The sequence below is a fragment of the Hylobates moloch genome, unplaced genomic scaffold (genome assembly GCF_009828535.3).
Source record: "Hylobates moloch isolate HMO894 unplaced genomic scaffold, HMol_V3 SCAFFOLD_6, whole genome shotgun sequence".
Lineage (NCBI taxonomy): Eukaryota > Metazoa > Chordata > Mammalia > Primates > Hylobatidae > Hylobates > Hylobates moloch.
This window is the reverse complement of record NW_026652281.1, coordinates 141,371,351-141,390,827: the sequence shown is the minus strand read 5'-3', so window position 1 is coordinate 141,390,827 and position 19,477 is coordinate 141,371,351.

Genomic DNA, 19,477 nt, shown 5'->3' with positions numbered 1-19,477 from the left:
AAAATATAGATATTTCATATACTATATATAAATATGTAGTATATAAAAGTATATAATATAAAAATATATATAAATATTTATATAATATATTTATATATATATTTGGTTTCTTTTCCCAAAATATATAGTTAATTATATACATAAATTTATGAGGTGATCATCAAGAGTCAGTAACCTTTTTCCAAAAAGGGCCAGATAGTAAATATTTTAGGCTTTGCATGCCAGATGGTCTTCATCACAGCTATTCAATTTGCCATTTCCTGGTCTAGGCTCTCAGAAAAGCCAACATGAACTAGTCTTAAAAAAACAATGAATTTGTTGGCACATAACTGAAAAGTGAAGTTTGATGCAAGGGCTCAAACTATGTTACTAGAATTAGTTTCCTTCTACATTTCAGTTCTGTATTCTGCTACATTATTTCCAATCTCAGCCATGTGTTGCAAGAAGTCAGGGACCCGGAAGGGAGGGACCAGCTGAAGCCGCAGCAGAACATAAATTGTGAAGACTTCATGGACATTTATTAGTTCCCCAAATTAATACTTTTATAATTTCTTAAGCTTGTCTTTACTGCAGTCTCTGAACATAAATTGTGAAGATTTCATGGACATTTATCACTTCCCCAGTCAATACTCTTATAATTTCCTATGCCTGTTTTTAATCTCTTCATCCGTCATCTTTGTAAGTTAAGGATGTATGTCGCCTCAGGACCCTGTGATGATTGCGTTAACCACACAAATTGTTTGTAAAATATGTGTGTTTGAACAATATGAAATCTGGGCATCCTAAAAAAGAACAGGATAACAGTGATTTTCAGAGCACAAGGGAGATAACCATAAGGTCTGACTACCTGTGGGGCCGGGCAGAACAGAGTCATATTTCTCTTCTTGCAGACAGTGAATAGGAGAAATATCACTGAATTCTTTTCCCAGCAAAGAATAACCCTGAGGAAGGAATGCATTCCCAGGCGAGGTCTATGGATGGCAGCTCTGGGAGTGTCTGCCTTATGTGGTTGAAGATAAGGGATGAAATTCGTGCTGGTCTCCTGCAGTGCCCTCAGGGTTGCTAGGATTAGGAAATTCCAGGCTGGCAAATTCTAGTCAGACTGGCTGTCTGCTCTCGAACCCTGTTTCCTGTTAAGATGTTTATCAATGACAATGCCTGCCCAGTGGGACATGGAACCTCATCAGTAATTCTAATTTTGCCCTGACCTTGTGGTCTTTTATTGCCCTCTCAAGCATGTGATCTTTGTGACTTACTCCCTGTTTGTACCCCTACCCCCTTTTGAAATCCCTAATAAAAACTTGCTGGTTTTGCTGCTCAAGGGGCATCACGGAACCTGCCGATATGTGATGTCACCCCCGGAGGCCCGGGTTTAAAATTTCTCTCTTTGTACTCTTTCTCTTTATTTCTCAGACCGGCCAACACTTAAGGAAAATAGAAAGGACCTACGTTGAAATATTGGGGGCTGGTTCCCCCAATATCTGGCACCCAACGAAATCTGGGCCTGATAGCCATGGGACCTAGGTGGGTTCCAAGCCATGGGCTCTAGGAGGGTTCCAAGCTCACATTACTTCTACACTCACAGTCCCAATAGAATAGAAAGAATCCCTCTCTACAAATAAAAGTGATATTACCTTTTTTGGGCTTTAATTATACCACATATATATCCCTGAGTAAATCATTGTACCAGGGAAATGTAAGCTCTCATTGAACTGGTCTGAGCCTTATCTTCCTATCTAGACCACAGGATAAAATCAAGTGCTTCTGACACACAGATGTAAGTCAGGTAAGGGTTCACTCCTTGGAAAAAAATCATGGTATTTATGTCACAAATAGGGTGAATGAAAAGTGGAAAACCAACAGAAAGTAACGTCCATGAAAAGCAAAGATGGCAAAACCAGAGATATCACAAGATTAGATGAGGTTTCCTATGAGTGGCATTTTCAGTTTGTGCTACAAGGTCTACAGGAAATGGCCACTAGGGGCAGAAAGGCTCATTTGGCTACCTGACGATGGTTGTAACTAAAATCAAAATGAAATATAAGAATTGGGTGAGTGGTAGACATTGAGGAAAAACAACATTTCACATGCACAAGCGTGGACAGAGACACATAGTATTCCTTTGACTGTGCTTAGCCTGTTAGAGGGAAACACACATTTATTACATCTGGATTTAATCCTTGGTTCTATCAACTAAGAGTTACATAAACCTAGAAAAACTGCTTCCTTTTTTCTGAGCTTCAATTCCTTCATCTTAAAATGGAGACACTTAATTTTATAGGGTTATGTGGGGAGTAAGTACAGATTAGTGCTCCAAAAATAGTGGCTTTTTTTTTTTTTTTTTTTTGAGACAGAGTCTCGCTCTGTTGCCCAGGTTGGACTGTAGTGGCGCAATTACAGCTCACTGTAACCTCCGAATCCTGGGTTCAAGCAATTCTCCTGACTCAGCCTCCCAAGTAGCTGGGATTACAGGTGTGTGCCACCATGGCAGGCTAATTTTTGTATTTTTAGTAGAGATGGGGTTTCACCATGTTGGCCAGGATAGTCTCGATCTCTTAACCTCGTGATCCACCTGACTCAGCCTCCCAAGTGGCTGTTCTTTCTATGATCATGCAAATCTGGCTGAAACCCTGGGTTAATTTCGCAGGGGTCAGAAAAGATGCCCTTGGGAAGAAAGTGTGGGTTGAGGTAACAGTGGGTCTTAAAACAGAAATAAATTTTGAGTTTATTTTATGTAGATATAGGTAACATGGAAAGATTGTTGAGCTAGAAAGTGGCATAATGGAATTGATAGCTTACGGAAGCTTTCTGGCAAAGAGAAATCCATGAAGAATTGAACGAGAATGACCCTAGACAGAGATAGTTTCCTTCAAGGAACTCTACAATCAATGTGTTTAAATGCCTGTCATTTAAAAGGGGGATTCTTTTAAAAGACTGTGCCACATATTGTATTTGACATTTCTCAGTGTTCTATGAAATATAAAGAGATGAATGCTGGAATCTTAAATAGTGAAAGTAGCAGTAAAATACTTTTTCTGGCAGTAAGTGAGGAATTGAATGACCTTCACCTGTTATTAGCAACAACTGGAATCTCTAAAGTGTCATGGGTGCGAAAGGAACACTGTGAATTGGAAATGACCACAAAAGGAAAAGTTTATTAGGAATTTCCTGTAAATAGTATCATGTTTGCTTTTTTCAGATGTGGGAGTAATTACAAAATGTCAGGTTTAATGTAAAAGTATTTTGAAATTTTAAGATCAAGCAAGCAGACACAAAATAGGAAATCACCTCCTATTATAAAAACAATGTCCCTTAATTCCAAATAGATGAGGGCCCTAATGAAAAACACATTTTAATTTTTCTAAGCTTATATATACTCAGTGTTCACTGTATTTCTTTTATTTATTCACATATGCCTCAATCACCAGAGGAAGGTATTTACCAGCATGATATATTCTCATCCATTTACTTGGTCTGTTCTCAGCCTCAATTTCTTCCTCAATTTCTCTGTCCATGGGGCGTTATTTGATATGCAACAGATCACAGGTCCATTGTTGTAGAAAACACAGTTAAATAAACAAATATTCAACTTACTTTTATGTGATTTTATTTTAGTCAAATCCTAAATCTTTTTTGCAAATATATATGGAGATTATGTTCTGACCAATAAAATACATGCATTGTCGCTTCAAAACCACATGTGCTGGCAGAAATCATAAATCTTATTTTACAGATTGAGTGTCTAAGAGAGATAGAGAGCGAGAGAGATTAAGTATATTGCCTAAGGTCACAAGCTAAAGCTGTCTCCTGGTAAGGTCGTTTAATTCTGCCTTTTGTTCCTGCAATCATTCAGTCCATTTTGATGCTGGAAACTGTGGAGTCAGATTCTTTATCTCCTATACTACAACTTCAGGCAGTATGAGATTCTGACAGGTGACAAGACTGTGTTTGAAGTGATAGCTCTCTGTCTTGGATAGTGCAAGAAAATGGGGAAAAAAGTGGAATTTCCATTTGATTTCACAAGCAAATATGCAGGAAGTAGTACATAACCAAAAAAAAAGTTTAACTTTGAAAATTAAAAAGAAAATTGTGTCCAATCAAATTAATTCAAATGACTAAGCATCTTCAAACTTAGTATGCTTTATTAACAGTGGGTTATATTTAAAAGCTAACATTAAAATCTCAATACACACCTTTATATTTTGATAAAATCTTGCATGTTACACTTTGTGCCTATATTCTGTTGTGTCTTATGGGATGAATTGTAGCTGATAGAGGCTTTTAACATAACTTCAGAACAATCCAATCCAGGTTTTCCTATTTGAATATACTATGCCTTCTAGCCAAAGGGCAAGTTCTCTTTAGCCAAAGACTAATAATGATGATGATTGTATCCCTACATATTTGTAATCCTTTGCATTTTACAAAGCACTTTTACATAATTTATCTTATTTGGCCTCCATAGCCGCATGAGTTGCTTTTACGTTATTTCCATTTTAAAAACAGAGACACTCAGGCACTTGGAAGTTAATTATCTTGCCCAAGACTTCCCAAGTAGTTTACTCTTCTTTACCGTGGAGGAAAAAATTATTATTCCAATCTAAAAGACCATCAATATGAGAGCCACTCTTATTTTATATTTTGCTAAGAAAAGAAATATTATTATTGTAAGACATTATCAATTTTACAGTATATCCCAATATCAGTGACGTTACAAATATTTAAAAATGTATGTCTAAACCAGGTACAATACACTGAGTTATTATGCACAACCCATATAGTATTCGTGCCCTTTACTATGAGACTTCTCTAGAAAGTGATTTCAGTGGACCATTTCCCTCTCCTTGTAATTTATTCAGACTAATTCCCCAGGAATCTGTCACCTGCCATTCTCAGAACACTCTTCTCAGTGGTTACCAATGTCCACAGAAATGAAGTTTTCCATATCTATAAGGTGGTAGGGAGAGACAGAAACTTGCAAAATTAAATCTCCAACTTTACCCTCATTATCTGTTTGCTTTATCCTGTCTCACATTTTCGACTATGTTGAATGGTCCTTTTCCATTCCTAACTCGATATTTTTAAAACTAAAGTCGTCCTCTTTTTTAATATTAACAACAAGAACAAAAAGCAAATAAAATAACATAGCTCCTTTCTGACTTGTATATCTTGTAAATGAGATAATATTTTCTCACTTGGTCTGTTTAGATGCCAATGGATAAATGATTTTATTAAAGACAATAAAAAGTGCTTCAAAGTGGATTTCTAAAAAGAAGTTCCAATGGAGTCATTCTGGAAAACAAAATGTAGGCATTGATTTCTACAAGGACATTTATTCTGGGTTTAGGTTTTCCCCAAAATTAGTCTTTTGGAATGTTTTATAATGTGTGAACATTATGTCTGGATTAATCAATACTGTATTTGGAGAAACATGGAAATGCCTCCCAACTGGTCTTCTTAAGTCCTAATTAAATAGGAGTAAGCAAATCTATTATAAACAAAAGTTTGCATTTTTTATTCTTATGTTGGTATAGACTTATAGGTCACAGAAAAGTGACCTGATCTAGATCCTCTTCCACCATGCATATTTTCTATTTCATCAAACCATTTTAAATTATTTTTTGTCTTACTTATGATTTTATGTACTTGTTTTTTATTTTTTTTTCCTTTTAAAGTACCTGTTTCATAATGGCTGGAACCGTGGCTGTCTCAGTCACCTTTGTATCCCCAGAACCTAGAACAATTCCTGACATTTAAAAGGCATTCAAAACTCCATTGCGTATTTCATTAAAACTCTAGTGAAAGAATGATTACTAGAATGATTGAATAGAGAAAAAGAAACATCTTTATTACTCTCATATCTTCAATATATTGTGAAAATGTTCATTACATTGTTGCTATTCAATACCAGTACATGGTGTATCCCTAGATGACTTGGAAATTTTGAGAGATAAATGAGATATTTTCCTTTCTGAGAACTCATCCTTGCTGATTAAAATCTGCAAAACATGACTGGCAATTTAACATTGGTAATATGCTTTCCTATGGTTCATAGAGCTATCACGCCATGACACTTGCTCAAAATTATCAAGTTTCTTTTACTCAAACTTTTAATATTATACGATATCTTCATTAAATTTTAAAGTTTAATATATGATACATCTGGATATTGCTGGATACACTTTTTTCTATTTATTAATTTTACTGGTAACATCAGTGTTCAGCCAATTAGGGTTTACTAAATAGAGTTACACTATATTAATAAGCCCAAATCTCTTGGTCCTGATGTTTAATTCATTGCTTTTATTAGTATGTTTCCAAGTAGAAGATTTAATTTATACATATTAGATTCTACCATAGTGACTTGCTCAGAAAATCTTTCATTAACTCTATTCAGCAGTAATGAATTTTCACCAATTTATCACATGAAACCTCCCTGGACATTTTTACTTAGCTGATCATTTGAGAAATGTTCTCAAATATACCAAGAAAAAAAATAAAGACAAAACAAAACAAACAAAAAGCATTACCTTCTGTTAGAAAATTTAATTTTTTTGCTTTTAGGGAATCAGTTAATTCACTTAAATCTTGTGTTTACTAATACATATTTAGAATTTAGAGGGTTATAATTTAGCTTTTCCATTAAACATGATTATTTGCTAGAAGAACCTGGGTTCTGGGTGAATAAAGGAACATGTGGTTTGCATGGAATGGAAACTCTATGATCTTCTCTATGAAAAATCAGATTTTCACTTCTCATGAAATACTTCCATGGTGGCACATTTGCTCTTGCAGACCACCTACTACTCTTATCACTCTAGTTTTAATATCTCCCTAGTATTGTGCTATAAAGGGGGAAAAATGACTTAATATTTACTGCACTATTTGTTTCAGATCTTTGATGGTAACCCATGTGTCACTTCTTTTAAAAGTCGGATTTGAGAAGAAACAGTTTGTTACACAGAATGTACAAAGTATAGAACAATTACCTGATGTATAAAACCAAAATACAGATCTTGGATACCGAGCTTAGCAAGGCCAGAGAGATTGATATTACTAATGACAACTATGACACTTCATTGATACATTGGCTATTGATTAAAACTCCACATAAGAAATATCCTTGATTCATTTTCCAAAGTTATGTTTAGCACATGCATTGGCGGGAGGGAATACTTAATGAGACCAAAGCCGTGTGTGTGTGTGTGTGTGTGTGTGTGCGCATGCACTATGTATTTCTCTCATAACCCTCAAATGTACTCTTTCTGCTTTCTGTTACTGCTTTTTCCTCTCACTATTTATATCATGCTCTATATTGAAGGTTCCTATAGGAAATCCAGGACAAAATTAGTGAAATGGTTTGGCTGTGTTCCGACCCAAATCTCATCTTGAATTGTAGTTCTCATAATCACCACATGTCATGGGAGGGAGCCAGTGGGAGGTAACTGAATCATGGAGGTGGTTACCCCCATGCTGCTGTTCTCATGATAGTGAGTTCTCCTGAGATCTGATGGTTTCATAAGGTGCTTCCCCCTTTGCTTGTCACTCATTTTCTTCCTGCCGCCCTGTGAAGAGGTAACTTCTACCATGACTGTAAGTTTCCTGAGGCCTCCCCAGCCATGTGGATCTGAGACTCAATTAAACCTTTTTTCTTTATAAATTACCCAGTCTCTGTTATGTTTTTATTAGCAGCATGAGAATGGGCTAATACAATCAGGAACTGTCAAACACTGATCAATGTATTTTGAGCAGTTATTAAACAATAATATGATGAAAATGGGACTATCCTCAAATGCTGTTAGCTCATAGAGGAGTTCTAATATGAATCGAATATGCATATTAGACTCAGAATAAGTCCAATGGTGGCAGGAACCACAGTTATCTTGTTGGTGCCAACTACCCTACCTGGCTTATAGCCAATGGTAAGCATTGACAGAGAAAATGGAAGAAAAGATGGCAAATATGAGATAAAAAATGGTTTGTTTAGATAGATTTGAAAGATCTTAAGTGTGATTATTATTTCAGTTCAGGAAAGCATTTATTGAACACATACTATATGCTGCATTTAAATGTGCATTTATGAAGAAGAAGTATGACCTCTTCATGAAATTTGCACTGTGTGGTGGAAGCAAATGCAAACATCTACCTTCACTTTATTTTTGTCAGAGCTATGACACAGAGATGAGATTGCCATAAATGTAAGCAGTACATTGAACCCAATCTAACTCATGTGGGGCATGGATAAACGTGAAAATAAGGACAATGGGAAGGAGTGCTAGGGAAAAGTACCCTAGAAGAGATTTTTTAAGTGAGATGTTAAGGAAGGGATTCCCTGACATTGAAATTTTAAACTGAAGCTGAAGGGTGAAGAAATGTCATTTACTCAAGAAAGCCTTCCCCAACATCTCCTTCATCCAAATGGGTAAACAGTCCCTATTTTTCCTAGTGCATGGTTTGTTTTCTTCATAGTCTTTATAACAATTAATTTTTAGATGTGTCTACCTTCTTCACTAGACTGTAAGCTCCACGAAGGCGTGGGCCATGTCAATGTTATACATTATGTTATGTCCTGTACCTAGCAAAGAGTTGGTGCCCCACTAATACTGATAGGCAGGTTGGAGGGATGTACAAAAGGGAGGGAGGGAGGAAAGAGGAGGATAAAATCTGAGCACAGGATCAAAAGAAACTCTTAGAGGAATTTGCCCAAGGTAGTAAGGAAACCCAAATCATGTCATAAAACCCATTGAGTCCTAAATCTAGAAACTTGGGGGAACTTCTCGAGACTATTCAAATAAGAAAAAGAAAACATACAAGTGTCTTGAAAAGAAGATTTGATTTGAAATTAAACTGATGAGTATAATCACATCTGTGTGGTTTGATCCATTAGTTTATCATCTCTGCTTTTCCATATCTCCTTCTGGAGAATGGTGAATCTCACATATCCCTGTCACAGTGGTGGGGACAATGACTGAGATGGCATGAAGGAAGTCCTGCACATGAAGGATTAGGCAGGCAGTGGTCTGTAAAAAGAGAATACGGAAGGATGACTATGTGGAAACCACAAGGAGAAAGATATTTGCCTGTTATTAGAAAGAAACTTCTAGTAACCTGAGCTGCAATGATATACTGGGCTGCCTTATGATACAGAGCCCTATCACTTGAGTTATTGGGGTGTTTTGGCTGGCAGACCAGTGAGGATATTTTAAAGTGGGTCATTTTAACAGTAGTAGTTGCCTAGATGATTCATAAAGTTTCTACCATTTCCTAAGACTGTATTTGCTTTATCAACTTTGGATATCCATAATAACCATGGAATTATTATTCACATGAGCAATGTTCTATCTATCTAGGATACCAATAACTGGAGAGCTTAGCAGCAATTTTAGAGTAAAAATATTCAAGAACATAAGCCTAAAATTGTAATTTGAAATATCAAAGAAAGATGAAAGTCAATGTGGCACATTTTATATTTTATAATATTTTAATAGTTAGAAGAATAATTTTGTTTTAATGAGAACACTCAAATGAACAGAGCAGTTCTTCCATTCCAGGTTAGCAGGAATTTGGTGATTATAAAGAGATTCCTAATATTTATATTTTAGAACTTAAAACATTACAAGATGCGTTATGTTCCAAAGCTGATTATATGATGACAGAAATCAGACTTTAGATCATGTTTTCACAACTGTTATTTCACATGATTCAATGATGGTGATTTATTTTTAATACCAACATTTAAACATTTAACTCTGGCAAAAAAAAATGCTTTCATTGGAGAAAACAGTTTATAAATATTCTTAAATGATTACATCACTTAAAGAATAATGAAATTTTTAATTGTTTTCTTGAATGATAAAATCATTTTTTTTTTAGTTCTAAGTTTTAGCATCTGTGACAATAAAATTAAAAGAAAAGGGAGTGGGAGAGTCTAACCGCTGAAATAAGTTATGGTAAAATAATGATCATTTTAAAATCAAGTACAATGCAAAGCTAGAATTACTAGAATTCTTTGTGTTATTACCTACCTAGGTATGCTATAGAGAATAACTATTAGTAATTGATATATATTTATGTTCCCTACAATTATGTAGACCTTTTCTAGAATAAAAGATAGATGCCACGTCAGGTGATTTTCCTGCTTGTTAAAAATAGCTCGTGACTTAATTTTCAATGACAGTTGTAAAATGACTAATTGCTGTAAAAGTAAACGATACACTAGTTTAAAGATACAATTTCCACTGTACTCTTAAACAACTTCAGAAAAATACTTCTTTAAAATTCTGATAACTCGGTTCAAATAACATTACATTTATGAAACACAGCATTTTACTTTTACAGAATTGATAAGTAAATAAGACAAATAGAACAGTATTTTGGTTTTTTATAATTAGAGATATTAAGATGCTATATTTATAATAATCTAAATAGTTTAACTTCTTGTCTAACTTGTGACTTTAAGTATTTCAACTTTTATTTCAGGTTTAGGGGTGCGTGTGCAGGTTTGTTGTATAGGTAAACTTGTGACTTAGGGTTTGGTGTACAGATTATTTCATCATCCAGGTACTAAGCATGATACTCAACAGTTTTTTAAGAAAATATTTTGAAGTTAGGTTAAGGGGAATCAGGATTGAGGGAAAATATAGTTCTGCAAAAATAATAAACTTTTAGTATTTGTTCTTTGACAAAATTAATTTTTTTTAAAGAGTAGAGATTTTTCTACTAATTCTCATTCAGTTTTAAAGGGCGATTATTCCCTGTTTATCTGGAGACATAAAAAAAATAAAAGTGATTTTCTTGAAGTTGTAATTGAAATTATAACTAGGTAATTTCCTATTAAAATAATAAATAAGATTAGAATATTGAGCGTTATTACTAATCAGAGGAACAAGCCAAGCATTCTTAAGGACAGATGACAGCTGATTCTACCACTGATGACATAAAATTCCAGGAAAGTTTTAATTTTTCCTGTGACTAATGAAAAATAACCAAACAAACTACTGTCAAAAACCTAACAACATTGTAAGTTGGGACTTTTGTTTGAATTCAAACTTTTATTTGCTTTCTCCATTCACATTTAGGAACACAGATTTAGTTTGTGTTATTACTTTATAAAGGAGCCACTTCATTTTTAATGGCATGTGCCTGTGCCAAAATATAGCACATACCATGCCACAACTCCCTGACCTACTATTAAAGTAACAAACTCCATTCTTTTGCACTCGGCTATCTCCAAGAAAAATCTTTCTTTTCCTGACAAAGACAAAAGGTTAGATTAGATATACAACATCAGAGAAGCATTATCTTGTCAACTGGCTGGAATACATTAATACAGGCAGGAACCCTTCAGTTAAAATTTTAAGGATGGTTGAAGGAAAATCTTTACACCTGCTATTTATATTACTCCTGCCACATGGAAAAAAGAAGAATAAATCTTGGTGACTATTCTGAGGCATACTGGAAGAAATCCAATTTAATTAGGAAAAAACACTGCTAACTTGGGGGTTGAAAAAATAGAACTTTGAAACAAGTAATACACCATTATAAAACCCTGTTTGTGATTAATAAGCAATGAATTCTCCCCTGACAGATATGCACTGTTGGTTATTTATTGAAGTTTCTTAGTTTACGCTCCACGTGGCATTCTTGTCGTTTTTAAAAGAGTATTAAAACTCTTTTCCTTGTTTGTATCCATGTTCCTTCTCCTCTTAACAAGATAAATAACAGCGTACTTGAAATGTCTTCAGCTGCAAGTACTGGATAATTACCTCCATATTTGCCTTTTTATCATTGTTTACTCTAAAAAGGAAGAACCAGAATAATTAATTCTGTCTGACCCAGAGACGTTCTTTGTAGGATACGGAAGTTCAACGTGAAAAAAAAAGTTGGAGGCCAGGACGTACGAGTGAGTATAGCAGATCTGTATGTGGAAGACTCTCTTGAGTCTTCAGAAAGTTTGAGAACTCAGGCTCAAGCACAAAACTAAAGCATTGGTTTATTAGCTTTAAGTATTTGTTTACTTATTTATCAATAATAATACTATGTGGTTCAAACTTCAAAAAGCATAAGAAGATATTCCCTGAAAAGACTTCCTTTTCTAATAGCTTTCTTGCAAGTGATATCCGTATCAATATTTTTCCTTTTTTCTCTGAAGATTTCTAGAGACTACGCATACGGCTCTAACCATGGCTGTAGCACTCCATTATGATGTGGCTGCTTTGTTGATTAGTTCAGACTTTAGGTGAAGGTAGTTATGTTTTAGAAGTCAAGATTTGATCTCTGATTTTTTTAAATGATTCTGTATTCTTGAAAGCATTGAACATTGGAATACAAAGAGATACAACCTTGCCCCTTGCGTTTCTCAGATATTAGAGGCAAGTATTCATTTCTACATTAACTCACTTATTTATCCATTCAACAAATATTTGTTAAGCACAAGATGTACTGGTGATTTAAAGAGTGGTAATAATAAAATATAAGTGCCATTATTGAACAAATATGTGAGACATTTGTATTCGGGATATAGAAAGTGTAGTTAGGGAAGTTCTGCTGAAGGATGTGTGAATAAGCTGTGATAGGACCCAGCCAAATCCAGCATATTCTGGCAGAGAGTACAAGGTGTATAAAGGCACAGAGGCCAAAGAAAAGGCATTTTTGAAAAACTGAAATAAGTTCAATGAAGCTAGAATTTAGCTTGTGTGTTTTTTTTCCTTTTTGTTTTTTTTACCATGTTACTTGAACATGAAGTAAATAAATGTACACTCTTCTGCCAACCGGCTAATGTAGAACCAAGCTTTTCCTTTCAGTGGGCTTATATGACAAGTGCTCTAAAGATGGCTTTCTCATACATATCACATCCCTAAAACACTGGGTAAAATTTCAGAGTTGAGTTTTTTGAAGGTCAAGGGAGAATGATATTTGTGAAGTAATCTGAGTATAGAATTCTTCTAGATTTAAAAAAAAAGATATTATGACAATGTTTAAATAATCTCAGAATTACAAAGTAACATATATGTTACCTGGACTCAACAAATATCAATAATTTGGCACACCTATGACTACAGTTTGAATGTTTGAGTCTCTCTAATATTCATACGTTGAAATGTTGACCACCATGGTCATAGTATTAGGAATTGCGGCCTTTGGACTGTGATTAGATCATGAGGGTAGAGCCTTTATGATTGGGATTAGTGCCCTTATAAAAGACTCCCTTGCCCCTTCCACCACACGAGGATACCATGAGAAGGCACCACTTAGGAGCCAGCAAACCGACCCTCAACAGATACCAAATCCGCTGGAGCCTCGACCTTGAACGTTCTGTACTTCAGAACTGTGAGAAATAAATTTCTGTTGTTTATAAGCTACGTAGTCTATAACAGTATCTTTATAGCAACCCACTGAACGGAGACCCTAATTTTTCTGAGTTTGTTTGTGGTTGAGTTGAAATAGTATTAATTTAAGCAAATCTTAGTCATGGAATTTTTGCCCTTTCCCCATAAAACTTTGAAAAGCTAAAAATATATTGGTATTTAAATTTGATATCTCCAAAAATATAAATATTTTCTTAGATATCACACTGATATTACATTAATTCCTTGATGTCAATAGTAGTCAATCTATGTTCAATTGTTTGAGTGGAGAGAAAAGGTAGGTATTTCTATTATTTAAAACAAAACAACCACCACAAAAAACAAAACCTTCTCCAGATTAATTAAACAAGATCCCCAAAGCACAGGCTTTAAGATAAAAACTCGATGTGTCTGCTTAAATAAAAACTTAAGAACGTCTCTTCAGTGAAGGAGATTATATTATCTAACATTTGTAACATGTGACACCACCAAGGCCTAAAACAAACAAACAGACAAACAAATTTTGAAAAAACCAGTTCTCTTCACTGGGGAACTTACACATCATCTTACTGATTTTCTACCAGGAGAAGTTTCTCATCAATGATGTAATTTCATTTGTTTCATGCAACTAACACATGAAAGGAACAACTGAGACTTCTAGCATGATATTTACATGGTTACTGTATATTTCATATTTTAATTGTTGATTTTGACCTTTCAGTAATGTAAAAATGGGAAGAGGCTAGAAAGAGAGCAAAGATTACATTAAAAGTAAGGCATTAATAAAAAAGGGAAAGACAAAATGACCTAGCAAAACATTTCCAGTGGAAATCCAGTTTGACTTGTACCTTAGCTCCTTTGCAGTACGTTTCCTATGATTAAATAATGAAACAGTGCTGACAGAAAAAAAAAAATACTGAAATCTAACTAAGCAGTTACTATGTGTCAAACACCAGTTAAGTGCATTATAAGGATTTTCCCATTTAAATTGCATGCCAATTATGTGGGCGAGGTACTGCTATCCTTAACTTCTGGAAAGAAAAATCCTAGCTCATGTAGTTTATTAAAATTGACGGAGTTCTCACAACCAGCAAGAGGTAGATCAGTAAGAGAGTACAGATACCTGGTAATATTACATGCCTTTTTGTTTTTACTTTTTGTGATTATTATTGTTTTAATAATTTATTGAATAATGTATTTATTTATCAATAATACTATGTGGTTCAAACTTCAAAAAGCACAAAAAGATATTCTCTGAAAAGACTTCTTTTTCTAATAGCTTTCTTGCAAGTTATATCTATATCAATATTTTTCCTTTTTTTCTCTTAAGATTTTCAGAGACTTGTGCACAAGCCTCTATACTATGCATGTGTGTCTGTATATTCTTCTTCCTCCTTGTTCTTATGCCAGTACTAACATATTCATCCTTTTATGCATCTTCCTAAAAATATATATCCAACATATATTTGGATGTCAGCACACCGCTTCCTAATTACTTTTTATAGCTACATAGTGTTCAATGAAATATATATTATATATATATATATAACCATAATCCATTTAACCACACAGAGAGAAATTTGTTTCCAATCATTAAAAAAAAAAGTTACTTGTATTGTCTTAAATTGAGATGCATCCTTCATCAGGTATCCATGAGTGACTATGATAGCAGGGAGATAAATATCTGTAGTGTGGGTCAATCCTCTGATATTGTTGCTAATGCTAATGTGGTTGCAATAGCATTAACTTGATTGGTATAATTTAATTGCATTGATGACTTCAATTAATGACCTCTCCACACTGAAACTAGTTTGACCATGTAAATTGCTCCAGTCAATTGGGCCATAAAAAGAACCGATGCCAGCAGTGGTTTCACAAGGCTCTTGCATATTTATATTTCTTTGGGATACCTGCTATTGCCATGAGATCATGTCTGTGTTAGCCTACTAGAGGATGGGAAACTGTGTGGGGCAGAACAGAGTCATCCCAGCTGACATTATCCGAGACCAGTCAGCTTCTGATTGATCGACCAAGTGACCACAGACAAATGAGCAAGCCCAAGTTTCTCAGCCATGACAAGCAGATCCACAGAAACAACCAACCAATGTATACAATTGTGAGGGGAAAAAAGGACACCAAGTTTTGGGTGACTAGCAAGAGCAAGAGCTAACTAATACAGCACATCCAGACTAGTAGTTGAACTAATCCCTATTTCATTCAAGTAACCCATTCTGTCTGCTCTAACCCATATTTAATCTCTGTATTGCTTGAATTGTTCAGAAAAATGTGTAACAAATATATATTTCTTTTGTTTAAAAAGTCATCCACTTGAAAAAGTAAATTTGTTTTAACCTGGCCTTCAACATAATGAATCTACTTCAAGCAATTCCAGTGTTGTTAATAAAACTTCACCTTTACGCCATCATCCCATTTTATTACGGGATAAATGAATAATCATCACAACTAAAGAAAGACTACTTCTTTTAAGAAGTGTGTGAGAAACACTACCATGAATCATTTAGTTTTTTCATTAATAACAATGAAGAATGCATGTTTGAAAAACAAGAGGAGCTACTGAGTTTTTGAACAATTGGGTCTGCTCCAGTTAGTAATGCTTAGCTCCTTGATGATGCTTGAGAGAAAACTTGAGAGATAATTGTGAATTATTTACAGTGAAATGATCCAGAAGTTTTGAATTTGAAAGGGATTGTAGAAGGATATTACGGATCTGAAGAAATGAAATCACAGGAGAAAGAATTTTGGCAAACAATCTCAATTATTAGGTTGGTGCAAACGTAATTGCAGTTTTTGCCATTACTTTCAATACTTACATTGTAGGAAGATTCTTCATAACAGTTATGCTTAAGTGCTAAAGTTATACTCTCTCAAAACATGCTAAAAGCTGAAAAGTACAAAATACCCATGTATACAAATCCATCAAATATCCATACAATTTAAAACAGCATATGGACCCTTGGTTCATCCATAGAACCCAGAACAATAATCTGCCCCTGATAAAGATGCCTTACTAGAGAGGAGTGTATCTAACTCCCATTCTTTTACGATTTTCATCTTTTGAATAGCATGACAACATGGAAACATGTACATTTTTTCTGGAGTTATAAAAATCATAGTGTATGCAAACAGACTTTAAATGGAAGGAAAACGTGCTTTTCATATCTTTTCATTAGTTACTTAGTGTTCTCATGGTTTTAGGATCCTGACATTTGGAATAGACATGTTATGTTCATGTATCCCTACTTTTTCACTAAACGCCTTAACTATCGTCAAACAGAAACTATGGACATTGTATAATTTTCCAAGAATCAGATTAAATAACATGAAAATGCCTTCTACAATACTATTAAAGACTGAAAAAAAAGATTTTCATATTTCATATTTTAGGAAACATAAGCTGATCTCAGTTTTCTAAGGTTTGTCAAAGATTGAGGTCTCATGAATTTGAATTCATTTAATATCTTTAAGATTTCACATTCGAAATAAGATGAGTGTGTGTGTTTCTTATATGTTAAGGGGTCAGATAATCTTATTTCTTTGTGAATCATTGACCTAATCAATTAATCAGTCTGTTCAATTAAACACTAAAAACCAGTCACACTATTCAAAGACAGCCTAATAATACGTTTTGTGGACATTGATATTCAAGGCACTGAGTGCTGCAAGCATTTCACGTACTCCCAGTCAATTCTCACTTTAAATTATAAGGTAAGTCCAATTATTAATCCTACATTAAAAAGGAAGAAACTGAAGCCTGCCCATTGTTAAACAGTGAGTCAAGCCCAGAACTCCAAGACCATTTTCTGAAAGATTTTTGAGAGATTGTCTTGAATAACTGCTATTAGGTCTGAAATGAATTTCTGTTGCAGAACCAGGCAAAGGTTAGAGATGAAGGGTGCCTTAGCGCTATCATCTTTCAAACTATAGCTGAGATACAACTTAACCTCATGCATCCACAAAGACTAGGTAGGGAAGGGCCTCTATAACATCTGGTATTTGGGCTATTTTACCACTCACCAGTGTATTGACATGATCTGTTTTCAGATTTCCAATAATTTACTCAACACTGGGTGATGCATGAATGTAACTGACCATGGGCTAATAGTCACTGTGCTAAATGATTGTCCACTATTATATTGTGCAAAGGATTTTTACTTTGCACATAACAGGTGCTCACATGTTTGCTGGACCTGAAAACTTGTTATGAAAGTTTATACAACATGACGTTTGGGACATGTAGGATTTAAATTGGCAAGATGCACAGAGTAGGTTCAAGAATATGCCACCTGCAAAATTCTTAGAAAGAAATTCATGGATATTAATTTATACAACAGACAGTTTCCTAAAAAGTAGCTTGAAAAATCACACCTTTCACAGTCCAATCATATTTTATATTGATTTACATTATCTACTCAGAGCTCTTAGTCTTCATTGTAGATTGATCTTCAGTTGGTTCAGTCTTCCTTTAATTGAACTTCTCTGCTACTTCCTCTTCTAATCTGCCTGCCTTATCCTGAATAGCTAGTGATCTAAAGCAACGGCTATACAAAAAAATTCCACCACTGGTACGACTTATATATACAATTATATATAATATATACAATGTATACAATTTATATATTATATATTATATAAATATATATACATATATATAAAATTTAGTGTCTAATAGAAAAAATTGACCGCTGCTTTTTTTTCTAATACATGATATTTAAATTTTCCATGTCAACTTTAAGAGGATAAATGTACCCCTTTTTCATTTTGGGAAAAAATGTATTATAGAATAATCACAGTATTGGGTTATCTATTGCAGAAACTATTAATCAACATTGTATTTTTAAGGATGAGTTTAATTTAACTTCAAATTAATTTCCACACCCTTTTCATTAGTTTCTCTTCTTTTACATGGAAAGTATTATTGATTCACAGGGAATTAATTTTTAGCCCAGAAAAGTAATAAAAGGTATGACTTTGGAGTCAGGCTGACCTAGGTTCAAATCCAAGGTCAGCACTCATTATATTTGTATCTTTGGGCAAGTTGTTAAACTTCTTGGCCTCTAACGTTAATTATTAAAGTGGTGACAAGAATAACTCACAGAATTATTAAGAGGATGGAAAACAATATGTTAAACCACTTAACCCAATGTCTGGTACATTGTAGCTGTGTTTATTACTATTTCTTTTCATCACTTATTGCATTAGTAAGTACTCATGTATTCACTTGTATTTCTGATTCAGGCTTTACTGTCTAAAGAAGATTGCTGACTTTCAGCAGGAAAATGAAAGATTTACCTTAAGGCCATATATTTGCTAGATTTAAAATGTAATTTTTTTATAAATAATGGAACTTGGCTGAATAATACCAAAATGAAACCTAACAATAGGATGTTGGTTTTATTTATAACAACCCAAGGAAGTTGTGATTCACTCTGTCATCTCAAGCTCTGCATTTGATAGGATTATCATTAGAATTTACGATGTTCGTGGGAACGAGACTCAGACAGTTGGAAGGTAAGTGTGGAAAATGCCTTAAATATGAATTCACTATAAATCATGAGAAGTACACTGGTACTAAAAGAAATAATATGTGTCAGAGAATAATTACATCAACAAGTTTGTAAATTGCCTAGAAAGTTGACAAATAGATCTGATTTTCAAAGCAAACTAATGACACTGGAAATGTGTCTCTTCCACACACCAGCTATACTGCATAATACATTACAAATATATATCTATATATTATATATCCCTACACACACTTATAAAAATGTGAACCCCATTTAAATAAACAATACTACTCTATGCATCAATCAAGCTTTACTTTCTATTAGTTTTTTTCATCTGATTAGTAGTCACACAATCTGTCCATAGTTTACTCTTCTAAGGTAAACTCACAAATAGTCAATTCTGCCACCTCTCCCTTATATGAGCTATAATTAGTTTGGTATTTTTACAGGAGTATCGTTTCCAAAGGCCAGCATGGCAGGTGTTCGATATAATAATTCCTGTACTTTGAGGTTAGATGAATACAAAGCTGGAAGAAAAAAACTCACGTCTTCTAATAGAAATTTATTGTGCCAGTTTCTCACCAGTCAGATTGTCAATCACATCTC